Source organism: Marmota flaviventris, chromosome 1, assembly GCF_047511675.1.
Source record: "Marmota flaviventris isolate mMarFla1 chromosome 1, mMarFla1.hap1, whole genome shotgun sequence".
Classification (NCBI taxonomy): domain Eukaryota; kingdom Metazoa; phylum Chordata; class Mammalia; order Rodentia; family Sciuridae; genus Marmota; species Marmota flaviventris.
The window spans coordinates 67224450-67250424 of record NC_092498.1 but is presented as its reverse complement, the minus strand read 5'-3'; positions in this window follow the sequence as shown (position 1 = coordinate 67250424).

Genomic DNA, 25975 nt, shown 5'->3' with positions numbered 1-25975 from the left:
CAGGTGAATTAACTAAAAAAAAATGCTGTCACTTTGTCACATATATTGTCACAATAGTTCTGAGCAAGTAGAAAAGTAATTAGGAGAATGGCATGGAAGCAATAATCCTGATAGAAACAATACTGAAGTAATAATTCGGGTATAATGTAGGTTCCCTACCTTGACTATTCTTAGTGAAAATAAAAACAAAATGGTTTTACACATGCACAACAAATAGAGTAAATGGATGAAATGCTTGGAACATCTGGATAAGAGATCCCCAGGAATGGCCAAAGCAGGAGATTAGCAAATTCCCTCCCCCTAAATGAGCTGGAATAAAGGACAAAAACAAATATTTTCATCCTTTAAAGATGAGACAAAGGCATACAGCCTCAGTGAGGCATTTGTGCTGGAAAAACTCCTAAACTTGGGGCAAGAACAGTAGAAATCCATGGAAGTCCACTTTTGCCCCCATTCACATTGATGATGTGGTTTTGATAGGATGAATGAGGCCCTGAGAACTAGCTGCTTTCCCTCTATGGTCGAAAGGAACCTACTGAAATTGGAACAGTGAGTAATGAGCACATTTAATAATACTGTCAGTAGAAGTGATCATATTTCATTATGATTGAAGCTATCATATTCTTGCCAGAGTCTGGGTATATGGAAAACAGAGACTAGGACAACTCAAGTCAACCACATGCTCTTGGCCCACCTCAAAACTGCACACATGTGTCAAGGAGACAAGAAAGATTCTGGTTGAAAAGACAGTGTAGACAAACAGTCTGAACTTGAATACACTTTCTCATCCACATATAGGCCACTCAGTGGCATAAAGAAGCCTGATCGGCTCCAGATGCTTGAGCATGAAGCTTTTTCTACTTATTGGCTAACAACTAAGCTATGCGGACAGAAGGGAAAATCCTAGAGTGCCAGACTTAAAAACAAAAAATAAATAAACAAAATAAAAACATCAGTGGCCATACACCATGAGGGAAACAGATTTAGCCAAAATACGTTACTGAACAAAGAAATCAGAAACTAACAAAACAGCAACAATGCTGAGGTAGAAAAAAATATGAACTTGAAGTTGTTATAATATATTACTTAAAATGTCCAGTTTTTAATTTAAAAGAGAGGGAGAGAGAGGTGAAAAAAAAACATAGGAATGGGTCATGCATACTCAGATTAAAAATCCAAGAACAGAAATGACAGCATGCCCTAGATGTTGGACTTAGCAGACCAAAATTTCAAAACAGATTTTTAAAATATTCTCAACAAAGAAATGCAAAACCATGTTTAAAGAATTATAGGAAAGTGTGACAATAATAAATCAACAAAATTTCTCAATATGAATATGTAAATTATTTTTCAATATGGAAATTGTAGAGTTGGAATGTCCTAAAATTTGTTATTAATGAAAAAAATCACTTAAAGATACTCAATAGCAGTGGCAGATGAAAAAAATCAGTAAATGCAGTGAACTTGATCAATTACGATGATCTCATCCAAGAGAGGAAAAAAACTGGTGAAAAATAATTAGATAGCAAAGATCTGTTGGAAATACAAAGAAATGAAAATAATCAAGATAATTTTAAACATAGAAGATATATACTACTTGTTTCAAAACTTTCTATATAGCCACAATAACCAAGACACTGGGTTATTGGTAGAAAAACAGAAACATGGGCTGGGGTTGTGACTCAGTGGCAGTGCACTTGCCTAGCATGTATGAAGCACTGAGTTCAATACTCAGCACCACATTAAAAAATAATAAATAAAATAAAGGTATTTGGTCCATCTATAACTGAAAAAAAATTTAAAAAAGAATAGAAATATTATCAAATGAAAGAGAATTAAAAGTCCACAGATAAATCCTTATATTTATGATCAATTGATTTTGAGAGGTTTCATGACAATTCAATTGATCATCTTTTCAACAAATAATTGCACTGAACCTTGACAAAATAAAAAACAAAAATATATCAAAAAGTCACTCAAATTGGTCATAAAATCAAAGCTAAGAGCTAAAGCTATAAAACTCTTAGAAAGAGGATAGAATAAAATTTTTGTGACTTTGGAGCAAGCAAAGTTCTTAGATGAGAGCAAAAAAGTCTTAGAAGAAATAATTGACAAATTGCCTTTTGTCAAAAGTGAAAACTTTGCTTCAGGAGATATTAAGAAAATATAAGAAAAAATAGCAGACTGGGAGAAAATACCTGACTGAAAAATAAAATAAATATTTTATATTGAATACATGAAAAACACTTTAAACTTAATAAGGTTAATAAAAAATATAATTAAAATTATGAAATTATTAGACATTTCACAAGAATAGGTATACATATAACTAATAAGCGATGAAAAGATGTTCATAACCATTGATCATCAGGAAAATTCAAGTTAAAACTAAAATAAAACGAACACTGGATACTGGAGCACACACTGGATGACTGGAACAATAACAAGTGTCATAAGATTATCAAGCTCTTAGACCTCTCACTCATTGCTTCTGAGAATACAAAATTTTACAGCCACTTTTGAACACAGTGTTGTAGTGTCTTTAAAAATTAAACATAAGAGTCTATTTGATTCCACTGACCCTTTTCCTAAGACTTTACCAATGTAAATCAAACCAATGTCCACACAGATATGTGCCCAAATATTATTAGCAGTGTGTTTCACAATATCCAAGACATGGAAACAATCCATATTTCTATCAATGGGTGAATGGGTTATTACCAAATGAAATACTATTTGACAATAAAAGAATAAAACACTGATATATGCACCTTAAAAACATGCTAACCAAAAGAGCTAAATGCAATGTCAGTAAATGGATGGAATTGGAGGCTATCATGCTATGTGAAATAAGACAGTCCCAAAAAGCCAAAAGCCGAGTGTTCTCTCTGATATATGGATGCTAATCCACAATAAGGGAGAGTGGGGAAGTGAAAAATAGAAGTTCATTGGATTTAACAAAAAGGAATGAAGGGAAGGAGGGATGAGAATAGGAAAAACAATAGAATGAATCAGATATAACTTTTCCTATGTTCATATATGAGTAAACGAGCAGCATAACTCCATATCGTGTACAACCACAAGAATGGGATCCTAATTAGAATAAGTTATATTCCATGTATATATAATGTGTCAAAATATACTCTACTGTCATATATATATATATATATATATATATATATATATATATATATATGACAAATAAACTTAAAAAATAGAAATTCAAAAAATTACACATTGCATTTCTCCATTTATATAAAAACTCCCAAATACACAGAGCAGAAAACAGATTAGTATTCACCTAGGATGTAGTGTAGAAATAGAAATTAACTACATGGAGGTTGAGGCAGAACAGGGCAGAGCTTGGGGGGGCTGTTAGGTTAAAATATATGTGTGTGTTCACTTTGATCTTGCTTGATGCTAAAATGTTTACTCTGTGTCTTCTTATACTTTCTTGTTGGGAAAATGTAGTTTACAATTAATATCTATTTTAAATATTCAATCCAGCTTAATATCATCAAAATAATAAAGAGTTGTAATGAATAACTCATGTCATTTCTCCTCATAAATTCTTTATCATCTTTTCCCTGTATCCCATTTTCTTAAATGATATAACAAATAACTAAGAAATGTCTAAAAAAATGTTTTAACATTGGAAAACAGCCTGAGGGCTTCTGCTTTTGTCTAGGCCATTTGGATTTCTTTTCTGGGCATTTAGGAATTAGTCTCTTAAACCCCTATCTCTAGATTCAACCTCTTTAATTCCATTCATAGGGCAGCATTATTTTTATGAACATAATTCCAGTTTCACTATAATCTTTTTCACTTTGTTAATAATTCTCTATTACCTATGGCAGGTGTCTTCTTTTTCTCCTTTTTCACCTCTCTTTCATTTCTCTTTGTTTGCCCTGGAGTTCACAGACAATAGAAATTGTACATATTCAAATCAGAATTTTTTAATTCTTGAAATTGCACATAATAGGCTTATATATGCATGTACCTGCATACTGGAGGACAGGGATTCTAGATTTTCATTACAATCTAAAAGGGACTAATTCTCTGTAAGAGGTGAGAATCATCATTTTTTTTTTTGAAGCCTTCTAGTTCCTTTGACTGACATAGAAGGTCACCTAAAACCTCATCCCAGCCTCCTCCCAACATCAATTAACCTACCGCCCTTTTTGCATCATATTCCCCAAGCTCTGCCTTTAGTGGCTACAAAATACTTCTATTACTTGTCTCTCTCCATTTACATGAGCTCTTCTCCCTGCCTGTATTCATTCCTTCTCTCTATAGATATTTGTTAAGCTTCAACTCTGACAAATAACCCATTAGTATCTGAGAAAACTTGTCCCTCTTGGATTCCTGGATTTGATCTTCTCTACTTGGTAAACTTTTATTCATCTTGAAATCATTTGCAATGCCATTTTCTGTAAGAACATTGAGTGATTCTCTTAGAAAATGTCCTCTGTGTTCCTCCATGGTGTTGTCACTGAATTATGAATGAACCTGAGTCACTACAGATACATTGTACTGCAATTATAGTTTACATATACTTTCCTAATCTAGATCAGGATCTCATGGAAAAGAAGAGCTCAATTCCTTCCACATACCTATGTGACTTAGGCAGTTCCTGGTTACATGATAGTTGTTCAAAAGAATTTTGAAATGAATCTATGTATTAATACACAGCTAAACTTGAAAGCACTCTGTGTAAAGTTTTTTTTTTTTTTTTGTTTGTTTGTTTTTTTTTCCTTGTTGTCATTTTACAAAGGAACAAATCATTGATTTTCTTAAAGAACAAAGAAGAAGCATGATGGACTGCAAGAGGCAGAATAATGTCTCCTCAAACCCCAAACCCTATGGTTGTATTGTAATCTCCCCAAAACATGTTGAAGTCCTAAATCCTCAAATCTCAGAAGGGCATCTTCTTTGGAAATATTTTTGTTGCAGATGCAATTAGTTAAGATGAGGTCATACTGGGCAAAAGTTGGCCCTTACTTCAATATGACCCGTGTCCTTATAAAAGGATAGAGACACGAAGAAGGTAGCATGTGACAACAGAGGAAGGTATTGGAGTGATGCAAATCAAAGAACTCTAGTTACTGCTGGCAATTTTCAGAAACCGGAAGAGATAAAGAAGGAGTCTTCTCTACAGGTTTCTGAGAGAGTATGGCCCAGATGACATATAGGTTTCAGACTTCTAGCCTCCAGAATTGTGAGAAAATAAGTTTCTATTTTGTAAGTCACCCAGTTTATGATTTGTTGTTCACTACCTGCCCCCAAATGAATGCAAGTCTCCTTTTACCCAAATTCCAGTTTCAGAGTGGTTTTAAGTATTCATCAAATTTATATTTAAATATGTTTCAAGATATCTTTTGAATATTTGATTTAGTATCTTCTTCAGGTAATTATAGTGGTTGCTATATTTTACAGCACAGACTTAAGCTCTCAATATATTGATTTGCAGCAAGCCAAAGAGTGAACAATTAGAGACAAACTACTGACTCTACTCATGTGACAGTGAACTCTCTACTATAACCCCCTATTAAGTCCAAAGGGAGTCCAAATTAAGAATAATCAATCTGTCACAACACGAATGAGTTCTGTTCCAGTGGAAAAAAATAGTATGTTTTATTTTGATGAAGGTGGAACCTACAGTGTTGATGGTTTATATTCAAAGTGAACCTATTTTTAAATTTCATATTTATTTAATTTTTTTTGAACAAAAAGCTTTGTAACTACTTTTAAATATTACTTGTTAATTTATATCTATATATACATATGTGTATATATAATATGTGTGTGTGTGTGTGTGTGTGTGTGTGTATATATATATATATATATATATATATATATATATATAGTTGTAGATGGACACAATACCTTTATTTTATTTATTTTTATGTGGTGGTGAGGATCAAACCCAGTGCCTCACACATGCTAGGCGAGCGCTCTACCACTGACACAACCTCAAAACCTCAGCCCCATTACTTGTTAATTTAATGTTGACAGCAATGAGATAAGATAGCTTTCCTAAACCACTATAACCCAGTCTTCACTTCTTCTAAATATAAGTAGCATTCATTTTACACTTTAGTCAGCCTGCTGTACCCACAGTTTCCGTATCCATGAATTCAGCTAATTGCATATTGATAATATTTTTAAAAAATGCACTTATACTGAGCATGTTTAGACTTTTTCCTGCCATTGTTCCATAAAATATACTGTATTGCACTAGGTATTACAAGCAACCTAAAGATGATTTAATTTATACCAAGAGGACATAAGTATGCTATGTGTAAATACCCTGCCATATTTTCAAGCTTCTTGACCATCAGTAGATTTTGGTATCACCAGGAACTCTAGAATCCAACTCCTGATGATTCCAAAGGACAGCTGTAGTTTTACAGTAATCAATCATGAACTTCTTTGTTAGATCTTCTGTCTGGAATTCTTGTTTTCCATATTCCAAAAAGACATCAAAATTAGAGGCCTTATGAAGGCAATAAGTGATTCCAGTCATCTTTGTTAATTCCAGCCATATTTGCTACTCCATGACTCCAGACTGTTACACATAATGATTGAAATTATTTATAAAATCATTCATTTTTCATAGCGGCACTAAATTTCTTTTAAGAATGTCTAAGAGAAAACAAAATCTATGTATTAAATGATAGGTATAAACTCAGTTTTGTTCTATGCCAATATATAAAATTAAAATTAGAGATGTAATTTGGCAGCCATTTTTTCTATAGGTAGACCAAAATATTTTATTGGAAATAATGCTTTTAAAATATCTAGCCAAATTATTTTTAATGAATTTATTAGTCAATATTATTGTATTGTATTTGGCAAAAATTCTAGCTGTTATAATGAAATGGTCCTCTCATGGTGAAACAGACTTAAATACATAGAATAACCAAGCTCTGTAATGGTTATTAATTTTTCTGTTCTGTTGCCACATTTGTTTCAATATTATAATATTTATTTTATTTAATTTAATAATATCCAAAATATTATCATTTGTATACATAATCAATAAATTATCAGTGAGATTCTTTTTATTCTGTCTTCAAAATCCTGTTGTGCATTTTTAATTTATAACATATCTCTATTTGGACTTTCAAGTGCTCAGTAGCTGTATGTAGTTAATGGCTGCTGTATCAGATGTACAAGCCTAAATCCTCATCACCTCTCCTAAAACATTTAGAAAATATTTTCTGTCTCAAGAAATCTTCAATGAGCTCGGTGCAATGGAGCATACCTATAATCCTAGCAGCTCTGGAGGCTGAGGCAGGAGGATTGTGAGTTCAAAGCCAGCTTCAGCAACTTAATGAGGCCCTAAGCAACTCAGTGAGACCCTGTTTCTAAATAAAATATAAGAAAGGACAGCGGATGTGGTTAAGTGCCCCTGGGTTCAACTCCTGTACCAAAACAAAATGAAAAATAAATAAAAATTTAAAAAAAGAAAAAAATATATATGTTTATGTAAATTTGCCAAAGAATAAAACTATAGTATCACATTAAAGCTTCACTAATGTTAATTGGATGATATGGCTATTTTTAAAAAAAATATGAATATGATCAAGACATTTTTCAAATGTACCCAAACATGGTACTTTGAAATTATACTAGAAAACCAGTATTTTCAATATATTTTGATGATGGATTCTGAAAACTTGATTCTTTCTGGAATCTTTGCAAATTAATTCACCCCAAAACTTCAGTAAACTTTGAGCTAATGTTCATTACTAATTCAAAGTCATTTTCAAATTATGTGCTTTATTTTCCAACAAGAAAATGATTATGTCATATGAGTTTGCAGGGCTTTCATAACCAAGTAGCACATATTTGGTGGATTAAGCAACCAGAATTTATTTTCTCACAGTTGTGAAACTTGACGTCTGAGACCTAGATCTAGTTAGGGTTGGCAACTTATGGAGACTGTGAAGAAAGGATCTATCCCAAGCCTCTCTGCTTGACTTACAGGCAGCCATCTTCTCCCTACATGAACACATTGTATTCTCTCTATACAGTCCTAGGTCCAAACTTCCTCTTTTTATAAGAATATAGATCAAGTTGAATTAAGGTTACCCTCATGACCTCATACTAACTTACCTTTATAAAGATCATATTTCCAAATAGTTATATTGAAAATACTGGGAATTCAGACCTTGCATAATTTTTTTGAGAAGTACACAGTTTTGCTCATAATACATACATAACTCACAGTATGTAATTATAAATCTTCAAGTCCATTCAATTTCAAAAAGTAATAGATAATCTCTTTATGCTTGGGATATAGAAGTTTTATGAATTCTGAAACTTTATCTGTTTAGCTTTATTTTCTGATTACAGAGTAGTTATAAGAAAGAATACTTCATTTATAAGATTCTAAAATTATGTGTCTGGGTAATTGATACATTAATGAGGTGTTCAATGAATCTATAAAGTATTATAATTTTCATATTAATTATACCTATATATCAACCTTTGAGATGAAGAAATAAATTTTATAAGAAACCCAAAACCTGATTTTAAAAGCAAATATTAACTATCTCTTGTTATGATGAAGCAGCCAGAATTAACCAAGACAACTACAGATCCAGAGCTGTAACTGTCAGTTTGGAGTTGATTTTGGAGCATGGCCAGTCTCCAAGTTCATCCTTTGCATTAAAATATCAATAACTCCAAGTAGAAAATGCAAGGCCTTATGCCTAGGAGCATGGCATTTCCTCTGAGTTCTAACTTCTAGGTTGAGCAAGTTCCTTGATTTTTCAGAAATAACTTTTAATCTTGCCTTTTAATGTTTAGAATTATGTTAACAAATATTTCTGAAAATAAAAAGGATATTCCTGGGAAATATAATACATTAATATTTAAATCATGCATGAGATGAATGACTGCTGGCAAGATATCCTTGCCCGACAGAAAATTTAATTCATATGGCAATGAGGGAGCAAATAGATTGTGAATATCTTTAAGATAACAAATAGAAATAACCCAGAGGGAAAAAGCACAAACAGATGCTAAAATTACATAAAAGATGTAAAAGTCCAAAGACACCCCATTTTTAATGATTTAAAAATTTACAACATATCTTAAGTATATGTTTTTAAATGTGCACATTTTTGTAAATGTGTGTATTAATAAAAACGAAGCAAAGAAAAATTAATTTGACTCAGTAAATTAACAAGAAATAGTAAACCAGAAAAAGCACAGGAGCATTGTGCTATTTTGTAACATCCACTGATTTCAGAATTCTGAAGTGAGGAAAAGCTTAGTTCTTTATAAGAAATAGTTCATGTTCAAAATTGTAAAATATTTAGCTTTCTTGAATATTTTTTTGTATTTTAATTCCATCTGTGCTTCTCATTGCAGTCTTATCTATTTCCCCTCATCCTTGACTTTTTTTTGAAGTGTTTATAAACATAATTTTCTGAGCCATTAACCCAATACCTATTTTCAGGTTTTCAATAATTTTATGAATGAGAACATCCAGAAGGGCACATCTATTACTGTATTATTTACTGTCCATATGCTAAAGAAATTCCAGCCATTTAATTACCTTCCACATGTTTTTCAGAGTTTAAATTGTGAAAGTGAGATGGGAAGACAGACAGCTGAGAAAGAGTAACCATAAAAGAAGAGTCAAGTTAAGTGCAATAAACCTAATCTTGAACACAAATGCACACAGCTGTGCGGTCTTCAGGCACCAGAGAACTTGTCTACATGTAATGCAATATTAAAAAAAAAAAGTTCTCAAAAGAAACCTCTCCATTTCTTTTGCTTTCTTATTTAAAAAGAAATAGCATTCATTTAGAAATGCTTCCTCTCGTCAGCCCTGGAAAGTCAGGTGAAAAAAGAAATAAACCTTCAGGATTTCCATATCTAATTCCAACTATTACCTTACATTGAAAAGGCTATCTTCTGTCTGATTTTATAAAAGTGAAAAGAAGTTTATGTTTCCAAAAATGTTAATATACACTATTGATGTGTTAAAAGATTTGGAGTTTCATGAAAGAATCTATAAAAATAAAGTTAAAGATATTCTTAATTTATAAAATGTTCAATGTCCATAAAGTAAATGAATTAATTAAAATCTATTTTTCTACCATATGTGATTTTTTTTATTTATTTTTTATTTTTTGTTTGTTAATGGACTTTATTTATATGCGGTGCTGAGAATTGAACCCAGTACCTCACACATGCTAGGTAAGCATTCCACCATTGAGCTACAACCCTAGCCCCCATGTGTGGTATTTTATGGCAGGTAATTATAAAAGCACATAGAAACTGTAAGTATTTTTAAGAAAACAAAGTATGAATGAATAAGGCATCTTATACATGATGAATGATCTGTAAGTTCAGCCTGTAATCAGCTATTTAACTTAGTAGGTTTTGTTAAAGATGTTCCAAGTAAATTACAATAATTGATCTTCTTGTTTATCACTTTCCCCTATGAGAAACTAGTGACCCTTTGAAAAATTAGAAAACATGAACCTTCAGGTATTAGGGAATTTAGAATTTATTTCTACTACCTTCTTTACTAAGCAATGTGAGATACAAGAGCCCTAATAAAATCACTAATCAAGGTCCCCAATCCTTGGCATGGAGCTTCATCTGTTCAAGCCTAGGAGATAGACTGGGGTGGTAGAAGCCAATTCATAGGAAAGAAAAATGAGCTTTGTGTGTAGACCTAGACAGTCATGTAATTAGCTGGTGGGGTCTGTAGGATGGGGACACAATAGAGGTAGCTGACTCATTCCAGTGGTTTAATATCTATATTCCCTTCCTTTCACATGCCCTGGGACATGACAGAGCCTGCCAGAATGTTCTTTTTCTGCTCTGCAACAGTCATTTGCAAAAATTTCTCTGCTTCCCTTCTCTCTCAAGGAATCCAAACACACTTATGTTTACACTTCATGTGCTTTGATGTTTGAAGAAAACAACAAGGAATTAATTTGTCCTCTCAGAGTAAATAACAGTGCAGAAACAAGAGCAAAACTGTGTCTGTCTGTTCCCCTGGCTTAATCCCCCTCTTCATTTTTTTTATAAGCCCTGTAAGAAAAAACAAAAAGAATAAAATGTCACACATGGGTGATGTGTGTCATAGTACACAAAATGCTGAGGATCTTCGTCTACACTTAGGTGGAAACCCAATAGCAGTTAACGTGGGCATTTCATCAAAGGGGAAGCTGTTAGTGGTCTGGATGTGAAAGTTAGAAGAGGCTAGAGAATGGAGAGTAAAAAGAAGAGGCTGGGGTTGAGGATGCTTTTTCAGAGAAAGTGGTGAGCATCTGAGGGTGCTATTTTATTATCGTCCCCACAACTTTAGTTATAAGACTCTTCCTCTGCCAAGTTTGTCACAAACTAAGAAATAGGAAAGTAGTTCAGATGACACTGATGAACTAAGAGTGACAGGTAGGTAATTGCTAGGTAGAAAGGGGAAATAAAGGTAAATAAATGGCAGTCTGGAAGGAGAGATTTAGTCCCTACTTAGCCTTTTTAAGTGCTAATGTTTCTGCACATTTTTAGGTCAAGGACTTTCAAGATTGCTATTGCATTTATGTAGAATGCTTCAAGTTTAACTTGCTCCTAATGGTTCACACTATTTTTACAGTTTGTTGTTTATTAGTTCATGGATTGTGAATATGTTTCTATGAGTTATGTAAGTGAATACTTAAATTGTATTATATTGTACTGATGTAGAAACTGAGGTAAAGAATAATAAAGGGAGCTTTTCAAAGAAAGGAAGAAATTAAGACTCTCTATAGCCCGTATTTTTGAAACTATTAGGCAATCTCCTTCATGCTAATCTTAAAATAACAAATAAAATCTCCAAAAGCCATGTGCAAAAATAAAAACATAATTGATAGAATAATTTAATGATATTTTCTTAAATATATAAAACTATTCAGAACACATACACTATATTGTTCTATTTTGTTCCTACAAGTATTAAACAAGTTTTAAATCATTTTAAAAAGTAATAGTCACTTCATTGGAAATATAGTAATTTGTCTTTCTTATGAGTTATATTACCAACAAAATTTATTTTTATGGTAACTGGTTAAACATAAATTTTGAATTCAAAAACTAAACTGAGACAATTAAAGAAATCACCCAGAATCAAATCACAATCACCTATTTAGTGAATTAATTATGCCCTTCAGAGGCTTACATTTCCACTTTAATTTGCTAATGAAGGCTAAGCTCTAAATTTTGTTTTAAAGAAATATACATGAGTGAAATTCCCACAGAGTTGCATTTGCAAATAAGCATTAGAAAATATAACGTATAAAACCATATGTTCATCATTTAACTCGTTTCACAAAAGATTTAGAATTAGAATTTTTAATGTAATAGAGTGCCACATGTTTTGCCATTTTCTGCTAATTTTGCAAGCTCCTTGTTAAAAGACTACAAGTTCAAGAGACTATGGATGTCTCTTCTGTTGTATTTAAAGGGAAATTAATTTTCTGGAATCTGCATTTGTCTTTTAAATGACAACAGACTTGCCTCAAGTGTGAAATCATACATTTAAAAGTTAAAAGGCCTCTGGGGTGCAAGGTTAGCAGTTGTCTTTAGATCAGGATAACACTGACAATGGCAGCAGATGACACCCTTCAATACAATTGTCATGTGTATCCATTTGAAATTTATGGACAGACCTTTTAATTCTCCTCTTCCATGGATAGTTCAGTTTGCCTTCTAGAAAAGAGGCAATTGTTATCAGTATGTAACTCAAGTCTCTAAGATGTGATTATATACTTAAGGCATGAAGAATTAGCAATGCTTTCAACAGTCCCTAAGGACTATCTTGGGCCTCATGACTGACCAACAGGGTAACTTTCCTGGGTGTAGTCCTCACATTACACTCCAGAGGAAAGTCATCATTGCACCGTTAGAGTAGTAAGTTGTATTATTTATGACAACAGTGAAGTCTTATACTAATATTAACCGGACAACTGTATAAAGATGTGCCATCTAAAATGGTTAGCCCAGGAAGGTAAAAAATGTGTCTCAGTCTCACCATTCATCCAGCAACAGCTGAAAATTTGGCAGCAATCTGTGTTATGTTAAGATTTCTAATATCCCTTCCTTATATTGTTTCATAGGAGGCTGCTTGAGGAATCACATAAAAATAAAAAGCATTCTTTGCAGAACAAGCCATTTAAACATGACAAGGCTATCATTAAAAAGAAATCTGATGTTATCATGTACGTGTATATGAAGAATAAGAGGAAAAGAAATCAGTGAAAAGTTTCATACTATGAATAAAACTTTCTTCTTTCCATGTTCAAGATACATGCTTTTTATTGAGATGGGAGATACAGTACAGATCACCTCTGCACATTTTTAAACAACTGATGTGTATCTCATAGTTTAATATCCTACTTCTCCAGATAAGAAAATTCTGATACAGCAGTTTAACAAGTATAGAGAATGAAATAACTGAATGTCTAATAGAGGAATCTATGTTGCTGTCATTGAATACACAGTCATCTTTATTTGCTGTGTCTGCCTGTGGAAAAGTCTGTTAATCTGATGGTCAACATGATGTGTTTGTTTTGAGTCACTAATGGAGGAACACTGATGTGAGCATTTTGTTGCTAATCACACCAGTGTGTCAGTGTTTCATTGTTTCCAACTGTGCTTTCTTCATTCTTGGCATGTATAATCTGCCAAGTGTTTATACAATTGTCTTCTTTCAAAAAAGCAATAAATGTGGCGTTATATTTTAAGAATTAATGCATTGTATATGTATATTAATTGTCCAATCGAAGGAAAAAGATATGTTAGTGGTAACTGTGAATTAATTTCATCTCAGAACTTAAACTTATAATAATGGTAGCCCAACTTGATCAATGCAGTTCTTTTCAACTACTGGGATCACTGGTTTGCTCCTCTATCTGGATCATGGACTTACATCACTCATATAGGCAAGTTCTATTCTAGTGAGCAAGGTTATCTTTGCCTCATTGATATTGGAATCAGAGCATTCCACACAGCAAGAAACTCTCCAACATTAAAGGGAGACAACAATACCTAGATACTCCCAATCACCATATTAGCCATGCTGTATGCATTCAGATCACCTATTGTTCGATCTGCACTGTATGGTATGTATGCTAGGAAAAAAAAAATTCCTCAAAACTAAGTAAGAAGGGCTGGGGGTGTAGCTCAGTGGTAGAGCACTTGCCTAGCATGTGTGAGGCGTTGGGATCGATTCTCAGCACCACATATAAATAAAATAAAGATGCATTGACAACTAAAAAATATTTCAAAAAAAAAAAAAACTAAGAAAAGAGTAACATTTATTTAGTGCCTAATATAGTATGCCAGAAATGTTCCTGGGTGAGTTATAGGACAGCACACATTTAATTCTCACAACAACCCAAGGAACAGTTAAAAATGATTTTCCTCATTTTACTATTGAAGAATTCGAGCCCTAAAAAAGTTAATTAAGTTACTCAAAATTTAAAAACTAGTAGGTAGAAGAAAGGAATTTTGAACCTAGATAGTGTGATTCCAAAACCTGCAATCTTGATTGCAAGGCTATATTGCTTCTTAAATATGATCTAAAAATAAGACATTAATAGCACTAATTGCTAACACACTTACATAGCTATGTTTATAAGCTTTTAAACTAAATAAATCCTTTTAAAATTCCTTATTTGGGAAAGACTTCTTTTCTCATCATGGGAAGATTTTATATTATCATTTTGAATTTATCAGGCATTTGGCTTTGTAACATTTCCTTATCTCCCATGGTATCCTGTGTTTTTGATAATGTGCTTTTTTCTAGACTTTTCCTTTTACAGTTTAATCTCATTTATTATATAAGGTAGAAATAAGAACGAAAATCCATATAGAATCATAGAGAATCACGAAAATCATAAGCATAGAGAATCATCAGAGAGTGAACACTAAAATGTAATATATGAGTTTCAAATCTCTGGTCCAAGACTCAGTGGTGGTGGAACCCTGCACAGTTATTGCTATTGCTTAATTTCTAAGTCATTAATTTTTCACCTGCAAAATTTGGCAATAAATAGCTTATTTTTAACATTAATATTTGTGTATCTGTCTCATATTGTGATGATGCACATTAAACCTGCGGCACAATACCTGACATAGAAAGTAAAATTTAACCATCATTTCCATTTTTTAAATAGTGCGATAGATATAATTGCTTAATATAGTACTTGTTTTTTTTTTTTTTTTTTTTTTTGTGAGGGTATAGTTCTGCCACATAGATAACATTGAACTGATTATTTCCAAACAGGCTTTTAAAATATTAATAAAAAAGAAAATGCTTATAAGAATTATAAAATTCCAAATGAGAAAATTATTATGGAAACTAAAGCTAGGGGTATAACTGGGGGAAAAAATCGAAGATCTTAATTTTAACAGTTTTTTTTTTTTTTTTTTTTTAAGAAAGGATATCCATGTCAGATTTAATGTTGTCAGATTTAATGTTGTCTTTTTAGGAATTGCACATTAAAGAATTTGTGTTTGGACGTAAGACACTCAGGGTTATAAAAGGCTATGAGAAGATTAAAGAAGAACTTGCTCAAAGAAACATGTAATGAGAAAAATATTTTGTTTGTTATAACTTCTGTATAACTTTTTACTTACTTGTGGATAGCACACCAACATCCCATCACTTGCCTTCCTCTAAAACAACACAATGAATCCCACAGCAAACACTGCAGATAAACCTAAAAATACTGCTTAGCTGAACTAATTTTTTTTTAAAAAATCTTTTCTTGATGTCTGAATGTTCCTGGTGATTTACTTTCCAAGATGTCCACTTCATATTGTTTTTATTGGATGATTGGAATAGAGAACCCTTTCACTGCTGTTTGCTTCACTTGAATTGAGATGGAAAGGTTCCAGTTGTGTAAACAGCCCTTGGTGATCTTCCAGCCTTCTTTCCAGTGCCCCATGGAGATGCAGTTGATGGAGCAGGGCATGATGTGGGCAGCTGCTGCACACAACTCCTTCACAGTTCCACCATCCCCCAGTGGGCCTCAAGTGCCATTCCAGTCCTAGTTCTCTCATCAGTTGGGACAACTAATCATCATTTACTTTGAGGTGATTTGGGTCATGTACACAAATTGGAGATAGAATTAAGTTAATAGAGAGGCCTTTTATTGTGTGCTTGGCTAAAGCCATTCTCTTGAGAGGAAAGACTAATTGACTAGTCATTCATGCATTTATACCCTCTGATGGAGGGCCCCGAAGATAAGAGCAGTCAAGCAACCAAGAGCGCCCAGTTAACAAAGAAGATTAGGCTCTACTTCTGCCTGAAATTTATCAACTAAAGCAGTTTCCACAGCTAATGAAATTTATGTGTTTGTTTGTTTGTTTGAATTTTTATTGTAAAGATATTGGAGATTCAGAAGAAAACGATTTCCTTGACCAAAAAGAAAAAATTCCCAACTCACCTACATATTGTTACATGAATGATGGTTTTCATTAATTCTGTGAAGATAGAATTATAATATCTCCTAAAATATTTTACATATACTTTTAAGAGAGTATGTTTTTGTAGAAAATTTTCAGATTTCAGTCCCTCTTTATTATAATATTTTAAAGGATCTATAAGATATTTTAAATCTGTTCATATTAATGTCTTATGTGAATATTTTTATGAACATGATTGAGACAACAAAAGAATAATCAACATTATTTGGGGAACTTTATCTTCTATTAAACAAATTAAAACTTTATCCAATACCTTTTACATGCAGGATTTTTAAAAATACATAAAATATTTTTAAGTAGCTCTCTTTAGGAATTTTATCACATCTCTTTCTTTTGCTGAAACTATGGGAATTTCTGAGCTTCTTTTATTTACTTATCTTCCATTCTGTATTTTTTTAAAGGAAATGTGAAATCATAGGATAGAGAAAAATTAAATACTATACAATATGCTATGTAATTAACTGGTTATAATCTAGAAAATGTTTTAATATTCTTACATTAAAAATAGTTTTCTAACATTCATCAGGACAGTAAGCTTATAATTCCATGGTTGCACATTTAAATTATTTACAGATAGCCAAACTCCCCTTCCTTTTAATTAGTCAATTTCTCAGAATGATTTCCAAGTAAGAGTATTTTCAAAACTCCCCAAATTATTCTAATATGCAGCCAGAGTGGAGGCTCATTTTATTATTGAAATTAATATTCTTAAATGTTCATTGTATGATATATGATATTAGATGTACTTCAAATTTTATTTCATCTACATTATACTTATCACCAGAAATAATTTAATTGCTGAATTGACTCCAAGTTTAACTATCTTCTCTCATTACTGACACTGCTATTTAATCAATATAACAATTAATATTCAAAAATAGTTAAAAAAAACTTTTTGTTCAAAAAGAAATAAAAAGAATTATGAAATTTAATCCTCTGATTGCTTCATAAAATAAATTTGTAGTATGTTACATCTGACCCTTTAACTTCAGTATTGAAGTTTTAAGAAAATTGTAATAAATTAAAACACAAAATGACAAGTTTACATGTACACACAAAATGTGACTTTGTTTCTGTGTGCATGTCCCTAAGACTCATCACCAATGTATCACTGTATAACCAATGTCAAAAAATAAAATTTGCCACTCACAACCAAATTTTTATTTTAATATACAATAAGTATTTCCTTCAAATGGAATTTATGTGTCAAAAAAATTTACATTAAATTTTCTTATTTGGGGAGGCTGGGGTTGTAGCTCAGTGGTAGAGTACTTGCCTAGCATGTGTGACCCACTGAGTTTGATTCTCAGCACTACTTATAAATACACAAAATAAAGGTCCATTGACAACTAAAACAAGTTTTAAATGTTCTTTCTTATTTTTAAAAGTTGTACTTTAAAAAGAAAAGATACAGTTGTAAAAAAAGATAAATAAAACAAATAGCCTTCACCTTTCTCTTTTAAACAACATTCAGATTAGCACTACTGCTGTAATTTTTTAAGGAAAATTTCTGCATTTATTCAATAGGTTATAGCATGTTAAGTTATGCATTCTTGATATATAAAATATTAATTTAAGCTTTTAAACTGTATTAGCCTTCTCTGTGCAAAATTATATTAGTATAGAAATTTTTAAATCATGTCTTTATTTTTCCCTAAAATGGTATATCAATCTTTTCCACAAAAGATATTAATTAAAATCTCTGAAGGCATAAAAAGATCATTTAAATGTCTTTTTTTGTTTCTATTTAGACATTATTTAATTTAATTAATTCTATTTAGACATTATTTTCCTAGTATAAGGAAAACAAACATTCTAAGTTTACCTAAAACTGTTTACATACATACACATAAAACCATTAAATATTATAATAATATCATTATATAATACATTTTATGAATACATATTATTAATAACACATCATATAATTCATATTATACATAGAATAAATAATATAGTCTAACATTGTTTACATCATATTATAATGTTTAGTGAAAATTGGGTGGACATATTGATTCTTGCACTTTATTAAGTTCACAAATAAGCTTCAGACACCAGTGTGTTTTTAAGTGAAGTCAGAGTAATTTAAGCCACACTGTCACCACCATGGTCTGTTCAAGTTGTTTAACCTTGCACTATGCCAGTCTTGGTTTTTGTGGTTTTTTCCTACTATTAATTGATGTAATTGGTATGTGTTCAGAGTGAATCAGGATCTTTGGATACGATTAAGAAATCTGAATATTTTCTCACCCTAATAAAAGTTATTTTCTTTCAATTCTGTGACTCGAATTTGGAGTAAACAGCAAGATAGAATGTCACATTTCATGTTATTCATGACACCCTGGACAAGGGACAAAAGAGAATATTGTTTTTAAAAGTCATTTTTAAAGGATATTAGTGAGCTGAGGTGGGGTTCTTCAACTCCTCAATGCTTCAAAGATATTTTCTTAGAAATTACAGACTTAAAATTTCATTTATTTATAAATGTCCCAAGCAGATCTATACTTCTATTTTAACTCTTCCTCAGAACATATAGGATTTTGCATATGAAATATGTGACAAGACTTTTTTATGGAGTTCTTTCAACATGAATATTTCTGACTTTAAAAGAGGAGACTGGCAGAGCGGAGGAAAGAGCGGATATTGCCAATGATCATTTCCTGTGCAGAACATGTTTGTTTGATGAGTCAAATTATTCACTAATCTTAAATAAATCAGCACAGCATAACTAACTAATAAAAATAATGCACTGACATTTAAAAACCTGGCTCTATAATCAGTTCCTCTGGTTTCAGTACCTATCATTTGAGGCTATAAAATGACCTACCATTAAACATTTATTTCATTTCCCATTCATGGAAATACTGACAAAAGATGGTATTACATGAACACAACATGGAATTTCTGATACTCCTTATTTATGTTTGGTCTCAATAAGAGCAATGAACTTTTAAATAAGAACTTTGACTTCAGTGGATTTGGCTACCAGAATAAAGTAAATATCAAAGGTGTCTTTCTGGCCATCAAATAAAACAGTCCTTCAGCAAAATAATCACTTTTTCATTTCTCCATTATGAAAATATTTGACTTTTGGTGAATATTTTTTTCCACTCATCAAAGAGCAAATGTCTACTTAAAAAAAAAAGTTTTCATTTCTTTAAAAACTATTCCATTCAGTTCTTTAGTATACTGGGGTGACAGGAGATGAAATATGGAATTGACCTTTAAAAGGGATCAATTTTCTTTTTAACAGCACAGGAATATTCAATGTAAAAAAGAAAAGAAAAGAAACAAAACTATGTTATTCAGTATTTTTCATGGGCCAGCACGTGCTTGAATGACCCTTGACCATAGCAAAGCATTAAAATTGACAGAAAGAAAATATAGGAAGAGACTTATTAATAAACAAAAAATTCTGGTTTAAGGAAAATATACAGTTAGTATAGATTTTAAAGAAACAAACCATACTTGCTTCTTCCTACGGGAAAGTCTTTCAACTTACAGTATTATTGGGTTCAGGACCTTTAATACTTGTGTCTTGCTTATGCATACATAGACATCTAGACAAAAAGGTAAACCAGATAGGATCATATCTATAAACTATCTATTTCTTTATCTAGAAAAGTAATAGTAATGTGACTTTTTCGGGGTTTTCAAAGTAGACATGAATTTCAGGAACTGAATTCATATATTTCTTATTGGAATACTCTTATTATATACACCTATATCTGTGCACATATGTACATACACATATTGATTTAAAAATAATTAGTTTAGAACAAAGTGTTTTTCTTTTTTGTCCTAGAACAGAGATAAACATTTTTTTTCTATTTCTTATTCTTTTGTATTGTTTTCTTTCATGGTCTACCCCTTTTCTTTATCCTGCTCATTTTAATTTTTGTTCAGAAAAAGAAAATGTGGGCTGAAAATTATGGTGTGCCACTAGGAACAATAAGTCTCTATTCTGCCGATAGTATTCATTCATCCAAACCCAGGTATGTATTACTCTTCAACTTACTATGGTGCTGGAAATTAAAAAAAAAAAAAATATGTCATTGTACATAGGTTTGAGAGACAATCTAATCCTGTTGCTATTGTAGGAACATAATTTGGCATTTTTATAGGACACAGTGTTACCTTATAGCTACCCTATGCTCTATTTTATAACCAGTGTTTATGGGAGACTACTCATATATATGAAGAAAGTTTAAGATATTTTTACACACTTTTTCTGAAATAAACAGTTGTCAATATACATTGTAAATTCCAAAGGGGCCAATATATAGGCTACTTTTTTTTGTTCACCACCATATTGAACAAAAAGTACAGTAGCTTGATGCACAGTAGTTACTCTGTGAGTATTTGTGAAATGAATAATAAAATAAATGCATGAGGATTTCCCCCAACACCTGGCACCTTCGGCCCCCTCCCTGGCTCTCTGCTGGGCTCAGCCCGCGGGCGCAAGCGACCCTGATGGCGAGAGTTCACAAATAGGTGTGTTCATGTTTCTACTTCTGAATGATTAAGAAATTGGCTGTGGTAGACTTGGAAAAAATCTATTAAGGTGCTCATGCAAATCAGCAGGTTACTGGATGGCTGGGAAGCTCACACAGGTGGCTAAAGTTTAAGTTCAGAGAAGATGATATTCTCAATGGACTGGAGAGCAGGACCTCATTTTGTGTCCCCATTGCCAACTTCCCAGATAAAGTTCCCATAATTTGAAAAAGGGGAAGATGGCAGCGAGGGGAGTGCATTGCCCCCGGGTGCCGCGTCACTGTGTGGGAGAATGATGAGTCAGGACGGCTAAAAGCTATCTTGTTAGGAATTTCCAGCAATAGTGGGGTGCTCCGGAACCTGGAGGAAGGATTTCCATCGCACGAGGATCTGCTACGGGGGCTCAAACGCGAGAGATTTGTCCGCACGGAGGGTCAAGCTGCTTATTCAGTAAATCGCCCCGCGGCTAGAGTCTGCAGCGCGCGTTAGGAAACGAGGAGATAGCGACGCAGGGATACAGCGCTGCAGTTTCCGCGGGCTTCTGCCAGCTGTGCAATTACCCTACTAGGTGCTGAATTCTGGGTTTGAGACGGGGGAAGGAAGTGGTCCAATTCAGTTCTCCACACCAGTCAGACCACAGAGGAGGCCAGCAGCCACCATCTTGGAGTGCTGACGTCACCATCCCTGTTTTCGACTGATCGCAGCTCATTCAGCCATAGAACAGGTAATTTCAGGCTGCCATTCGCCTGTGGCTTGCAGACAAATTACTCAGGCTCAGTGCTAAAAAAACGCGGAAACTGCTTCTTGGAGCCTGCTCTTATCAGAGCATACACCGAGCACGGAGCGGCCGAGTTCCGGCTCCCGGAACTGCTCTGGCCCAGGGCTTAGGAGCCCGCGGAAACTGCTTCTCGGTCCGGGTCCTGCTGAGTACTGTGGAGGTAAATACCAACCGAGCCTTCGTGGGCAGTGGAAACAGGACTGAGACGGGGCCTGTGAGGGCCGGTCAGGACTCACCCATTGCTTTGGTCACCCGGCAAAGGGAACGAAATGCTGCCATTCGCATAGGATACCAACATGGCAGAGATCTGATGTCATCAGAAAGCGGCAGAGGAGAGAACTTCATCAATACCAGCAGCGACAGAAACTGTTGGTCTCCTGGTAGAGAGGGTGAGTCACAGACACCCGAGTCTCTCTCGCTTTGTCGTCGAGCCAGAGGGGAGGAGTGGGGACGCCGCCCGCGCCCAGAGCAGGCCCAGCGGCTCACTGGCGTGGTGGTCGCGTGACCCCAATTGCAGGGGGGCGGAGCGGAGCCGCCACCCGCGCCCGCAAGGTGGGCAGACCTGCGACCAACCTGCAGATCAGGCCCAGCGGTCCCTGTGTGTGGTAGGAGGGGCAGGGCAGAGCCGCCACCCGCACCTGCAAGGTAAGCAGACCTGCGACAGACCGGTGGATCAGGCCCAGCGGCCTGCCAGCGTGGTACACATGTCACCCCAACTGGAGTAGGGGCAGAGCAGAGCCTTCGCCCGCGCACAGATCAGGCCCAGTGGCCCGCCTGTGTGGTGGTCACGTGACCCCAATTGGAGTGGGGGCAGAGCGGAACCGCCACCCGTGCCCGCAGGGTGGGCAGACCTGCGACCAACCTGCAGATCAGGCCCAGCGGTCTGCGGGCGTGGTAGGAGGGGCAGGGCACAGCAGCCGCCTGTGCCTGCAAGGTAGGCAGACCTGCGACAGACCAGTGGATCAGGCCCAGCGGCCTGCCGGCATGGTACACACGTCACCCCAATTGGAGTAGGGGCAGAGCAGAGCCGCCACCCGTGCCCAAAAGGTGGGCAGACCTGCGACTGACCAGTGGGACAGGCCCAGTGGCCTGCCGGTGCGACAGACACGTCACCCCATTTGGAGTAGGAGCAGAGCAGAGCCTTCGCCCGCGCCCGGAACAGGCCCAGCGGTCTGCGGGTGTGGTAGACAAGTCACACCAATTGGAGGGGGGCAGAGCAGAGCCGCCGCCCTCACCTGCAGTGTAGGCAGACCTGCGACAGACCGGCGGATCAGGCCCGGTGGCTTGCCGGCGTGATACACACGTCACCCTAATTGGAGTAGGGGCAGAGCAGAGCCACCGCCCGCGCCACGAACAAGCCCAGTGACCTGTCGGCGTGGTAGTCACGACACCCCAATTAGAGTAAGGGCAGAGCAGAGCTGCTGCCCGCGACTGCAATGTAGGCAGACCGCCGCCCTACCCTGCAAGGGAGACTTTTCAACTATACAAGAGCAATATAAATATATAGGGGAAAAAACATTTAAAAAAAAACCAGTTTCACCAAGCAGAAAGAAACGCAAACAGTATGAAAAGACAAGGAAAGAAAGGACCACAAGCAATGCAGGTCAACTCAACTTTAGAAGATGTAACAGCTGCAGCAGATGGAATGTCAGATAAAGAATTCAGGATATACATGCTTCAGATGATCTGGAGTATCAAGGAAGACATTAGACTGCAAAATCAGACAATGAAAGATCACTTCGACAATGAATTACACAAACAAATCCAGGAAGCAAAGGATCAACTATACAGGGAGATAGAGGTTATAAAAAACAAACAAACAGAAATCCTAGAAATGCAGGAAGCAATAAACCAACTTAAAAACTCAATGGAGAATACTACCAGCAGAGTAGAACACTTAGAAGATAGAACATCAGACAATGAAGACAAAGTATTTCAACAGGAAAAGAACATAGACAGCTCAGCAAGACTGTTAAGAAACCATGAGCAGAACATCCAAGAAATATGGGATAACATTAAGAGACCAAACTTAAGAGTCATTGGGATACAGGAAGATATAGAGCTCCAAACCAAAGTAATGAGCAATCTATTCAATGAAATAATACGAGAAAACTTCCCAGACTTGAAGAATGAGACAGAATCCCAAATCCTAGAAGCCTACAGGACGCCGAATATGCAAAATCATAAGAGATCCACACCTAGACACATTATAATGAAGATGCCCAACATACAGAATAAGGTGAGAATTTTAAAAGCTACAAGAGAAAGGAAGCAGATTACATTTAGGGGTAAGCCAATCAGGATAACAGCTGATCTTTCAACAAAGACTCTGAAAGCTAGAAGATCCTGGAATAACATATTTCAAACACTGAAAGAAAATGTGTTCCAACCAAGAATTAAAACCTTCCATGATAAACAAAAGTTAAAAGAATTTGCAGCTAGAAAACCATCTCTTCAAAACATCCTCGGCAAAACATTACAGGAAGAGGAAATGGAAAATAACAATGAAAACCAACAGTGGGAGGTAGGACAGTAAAGGGGGGAAAATAATCAAAGAGGAAAACAAACCATGTTTAGTAACAGAAATAAACAAATATGGCTGGAAGAACAACCCATATCTCAATAATAACCCTAAATGTTAATGGCTTAAACTCACCAATTAAGAGACACAGGCTAGTAGAATGGATCACAAAACAAGAACCAACAATATGCTGCCTACAGTAGATGCATTTGATAGGAAAAGACATACATAGGCTGAAGGTGAAAGGTTGGGAAAAATCATATCACTCATATGGACTTCTGAAACAAGCAGGAGTGTCCATACTCATATCAAATAAAATAGATTTCAAGCCAAAGTTAATCAAAAGAGATAAAGAGGGACCCTACATACTGCTTAAGGGAACCATACACCAACAAGACATAACAATCATAAATATATATGCCCCAAACAATGGTGCAGCTATGTTCATCAAACAAACTCTTCTCAAGTTCAAGAGTCTAATAGACCACCATACAGTAATCATGGGAGACTTCAACACACCTCTCTCACCACTGGACAGATCTTCCAAACAAAAGTTGAATAAGGAAACTATAGAACTCAATAACACAATTAATAACCTAGACTTAATTGACATATATAGAATATACCACCCAACATCAAGCAGTTACACTTTTTTCTCAGCAGCACATGGATCCTTCTCAAAAATAGATCATATATTATGTCACAGGGCAACTCTTAGACAATATAAAGGAGTAGAGATAATACCATGCATCTTATCTGATCATAATGGAATGAAACTGAAAATCAATGATAAAAGAAGGAAGGAAAAATCATGCATCACTTGGAGAATGAACAATAGGTTACTGAATGATCAATGGGTTATAGAAGACATGAAAGAGGAAATTAAAAAATTCTTAGAGATAAATGAAAACACAGACACAACATATCGGAATCTATGGGACACATTGAAAGCAGTTCTAAGAGGAAAATTCATTGCTTGGAGTTCATTCCTTAAAAAAAGAAAAAAACAACAAATAAATGATCTCATACTTCATTTCAAAATCCTAGAAAAAGAAGAGCAAAACAACAGCAAAAGAAGTAGAAGGCAAGAAATAATTAAAATCAGAGCTGAAATTAATGAAATCGAAACAAAAGAAACAATTGAAAAAATTGACAAAACTAAAAGTTGGTTCTTTGGAAAAAATAAACAAAATCAACAGACCCTTAGCCATGCTAGCGAAGAGAAGAAGAGAGAGAACTCAAATTACTAGCATACGGGATGAAAAAGGCAATATCAAAACAGACACTTCAGAAATACAGAAGATAATCAAAAATTATTTTGAATCCTTATACTCCAATAAATTAGAAGATAGTGAAGGCATCGATAAATTTCTTAAGTCATATGATCTGTCCAGATTGAGTCAGGAGGATATAGACAACCTAAACAGACCAATATCAATTGAGGAAATAGAAGAAATCATCAAAAGACTACCAACTAAGAAAAGCCCAGGACCAGATGGGTATACAGTAGAGTTTTACAAAACCTTTAAAGAGGAACAAATACCAATACTTTTCAAGCTACTTCAGGAAATAGAAAAAGAGGGAGAACTTCCAAATTCATTCTATGAGGCCAACATCACCCTGATACCTAAACCAGACAAAGACACTTCAAAGAAAGAAAACTACAGACCAATATCTCTATT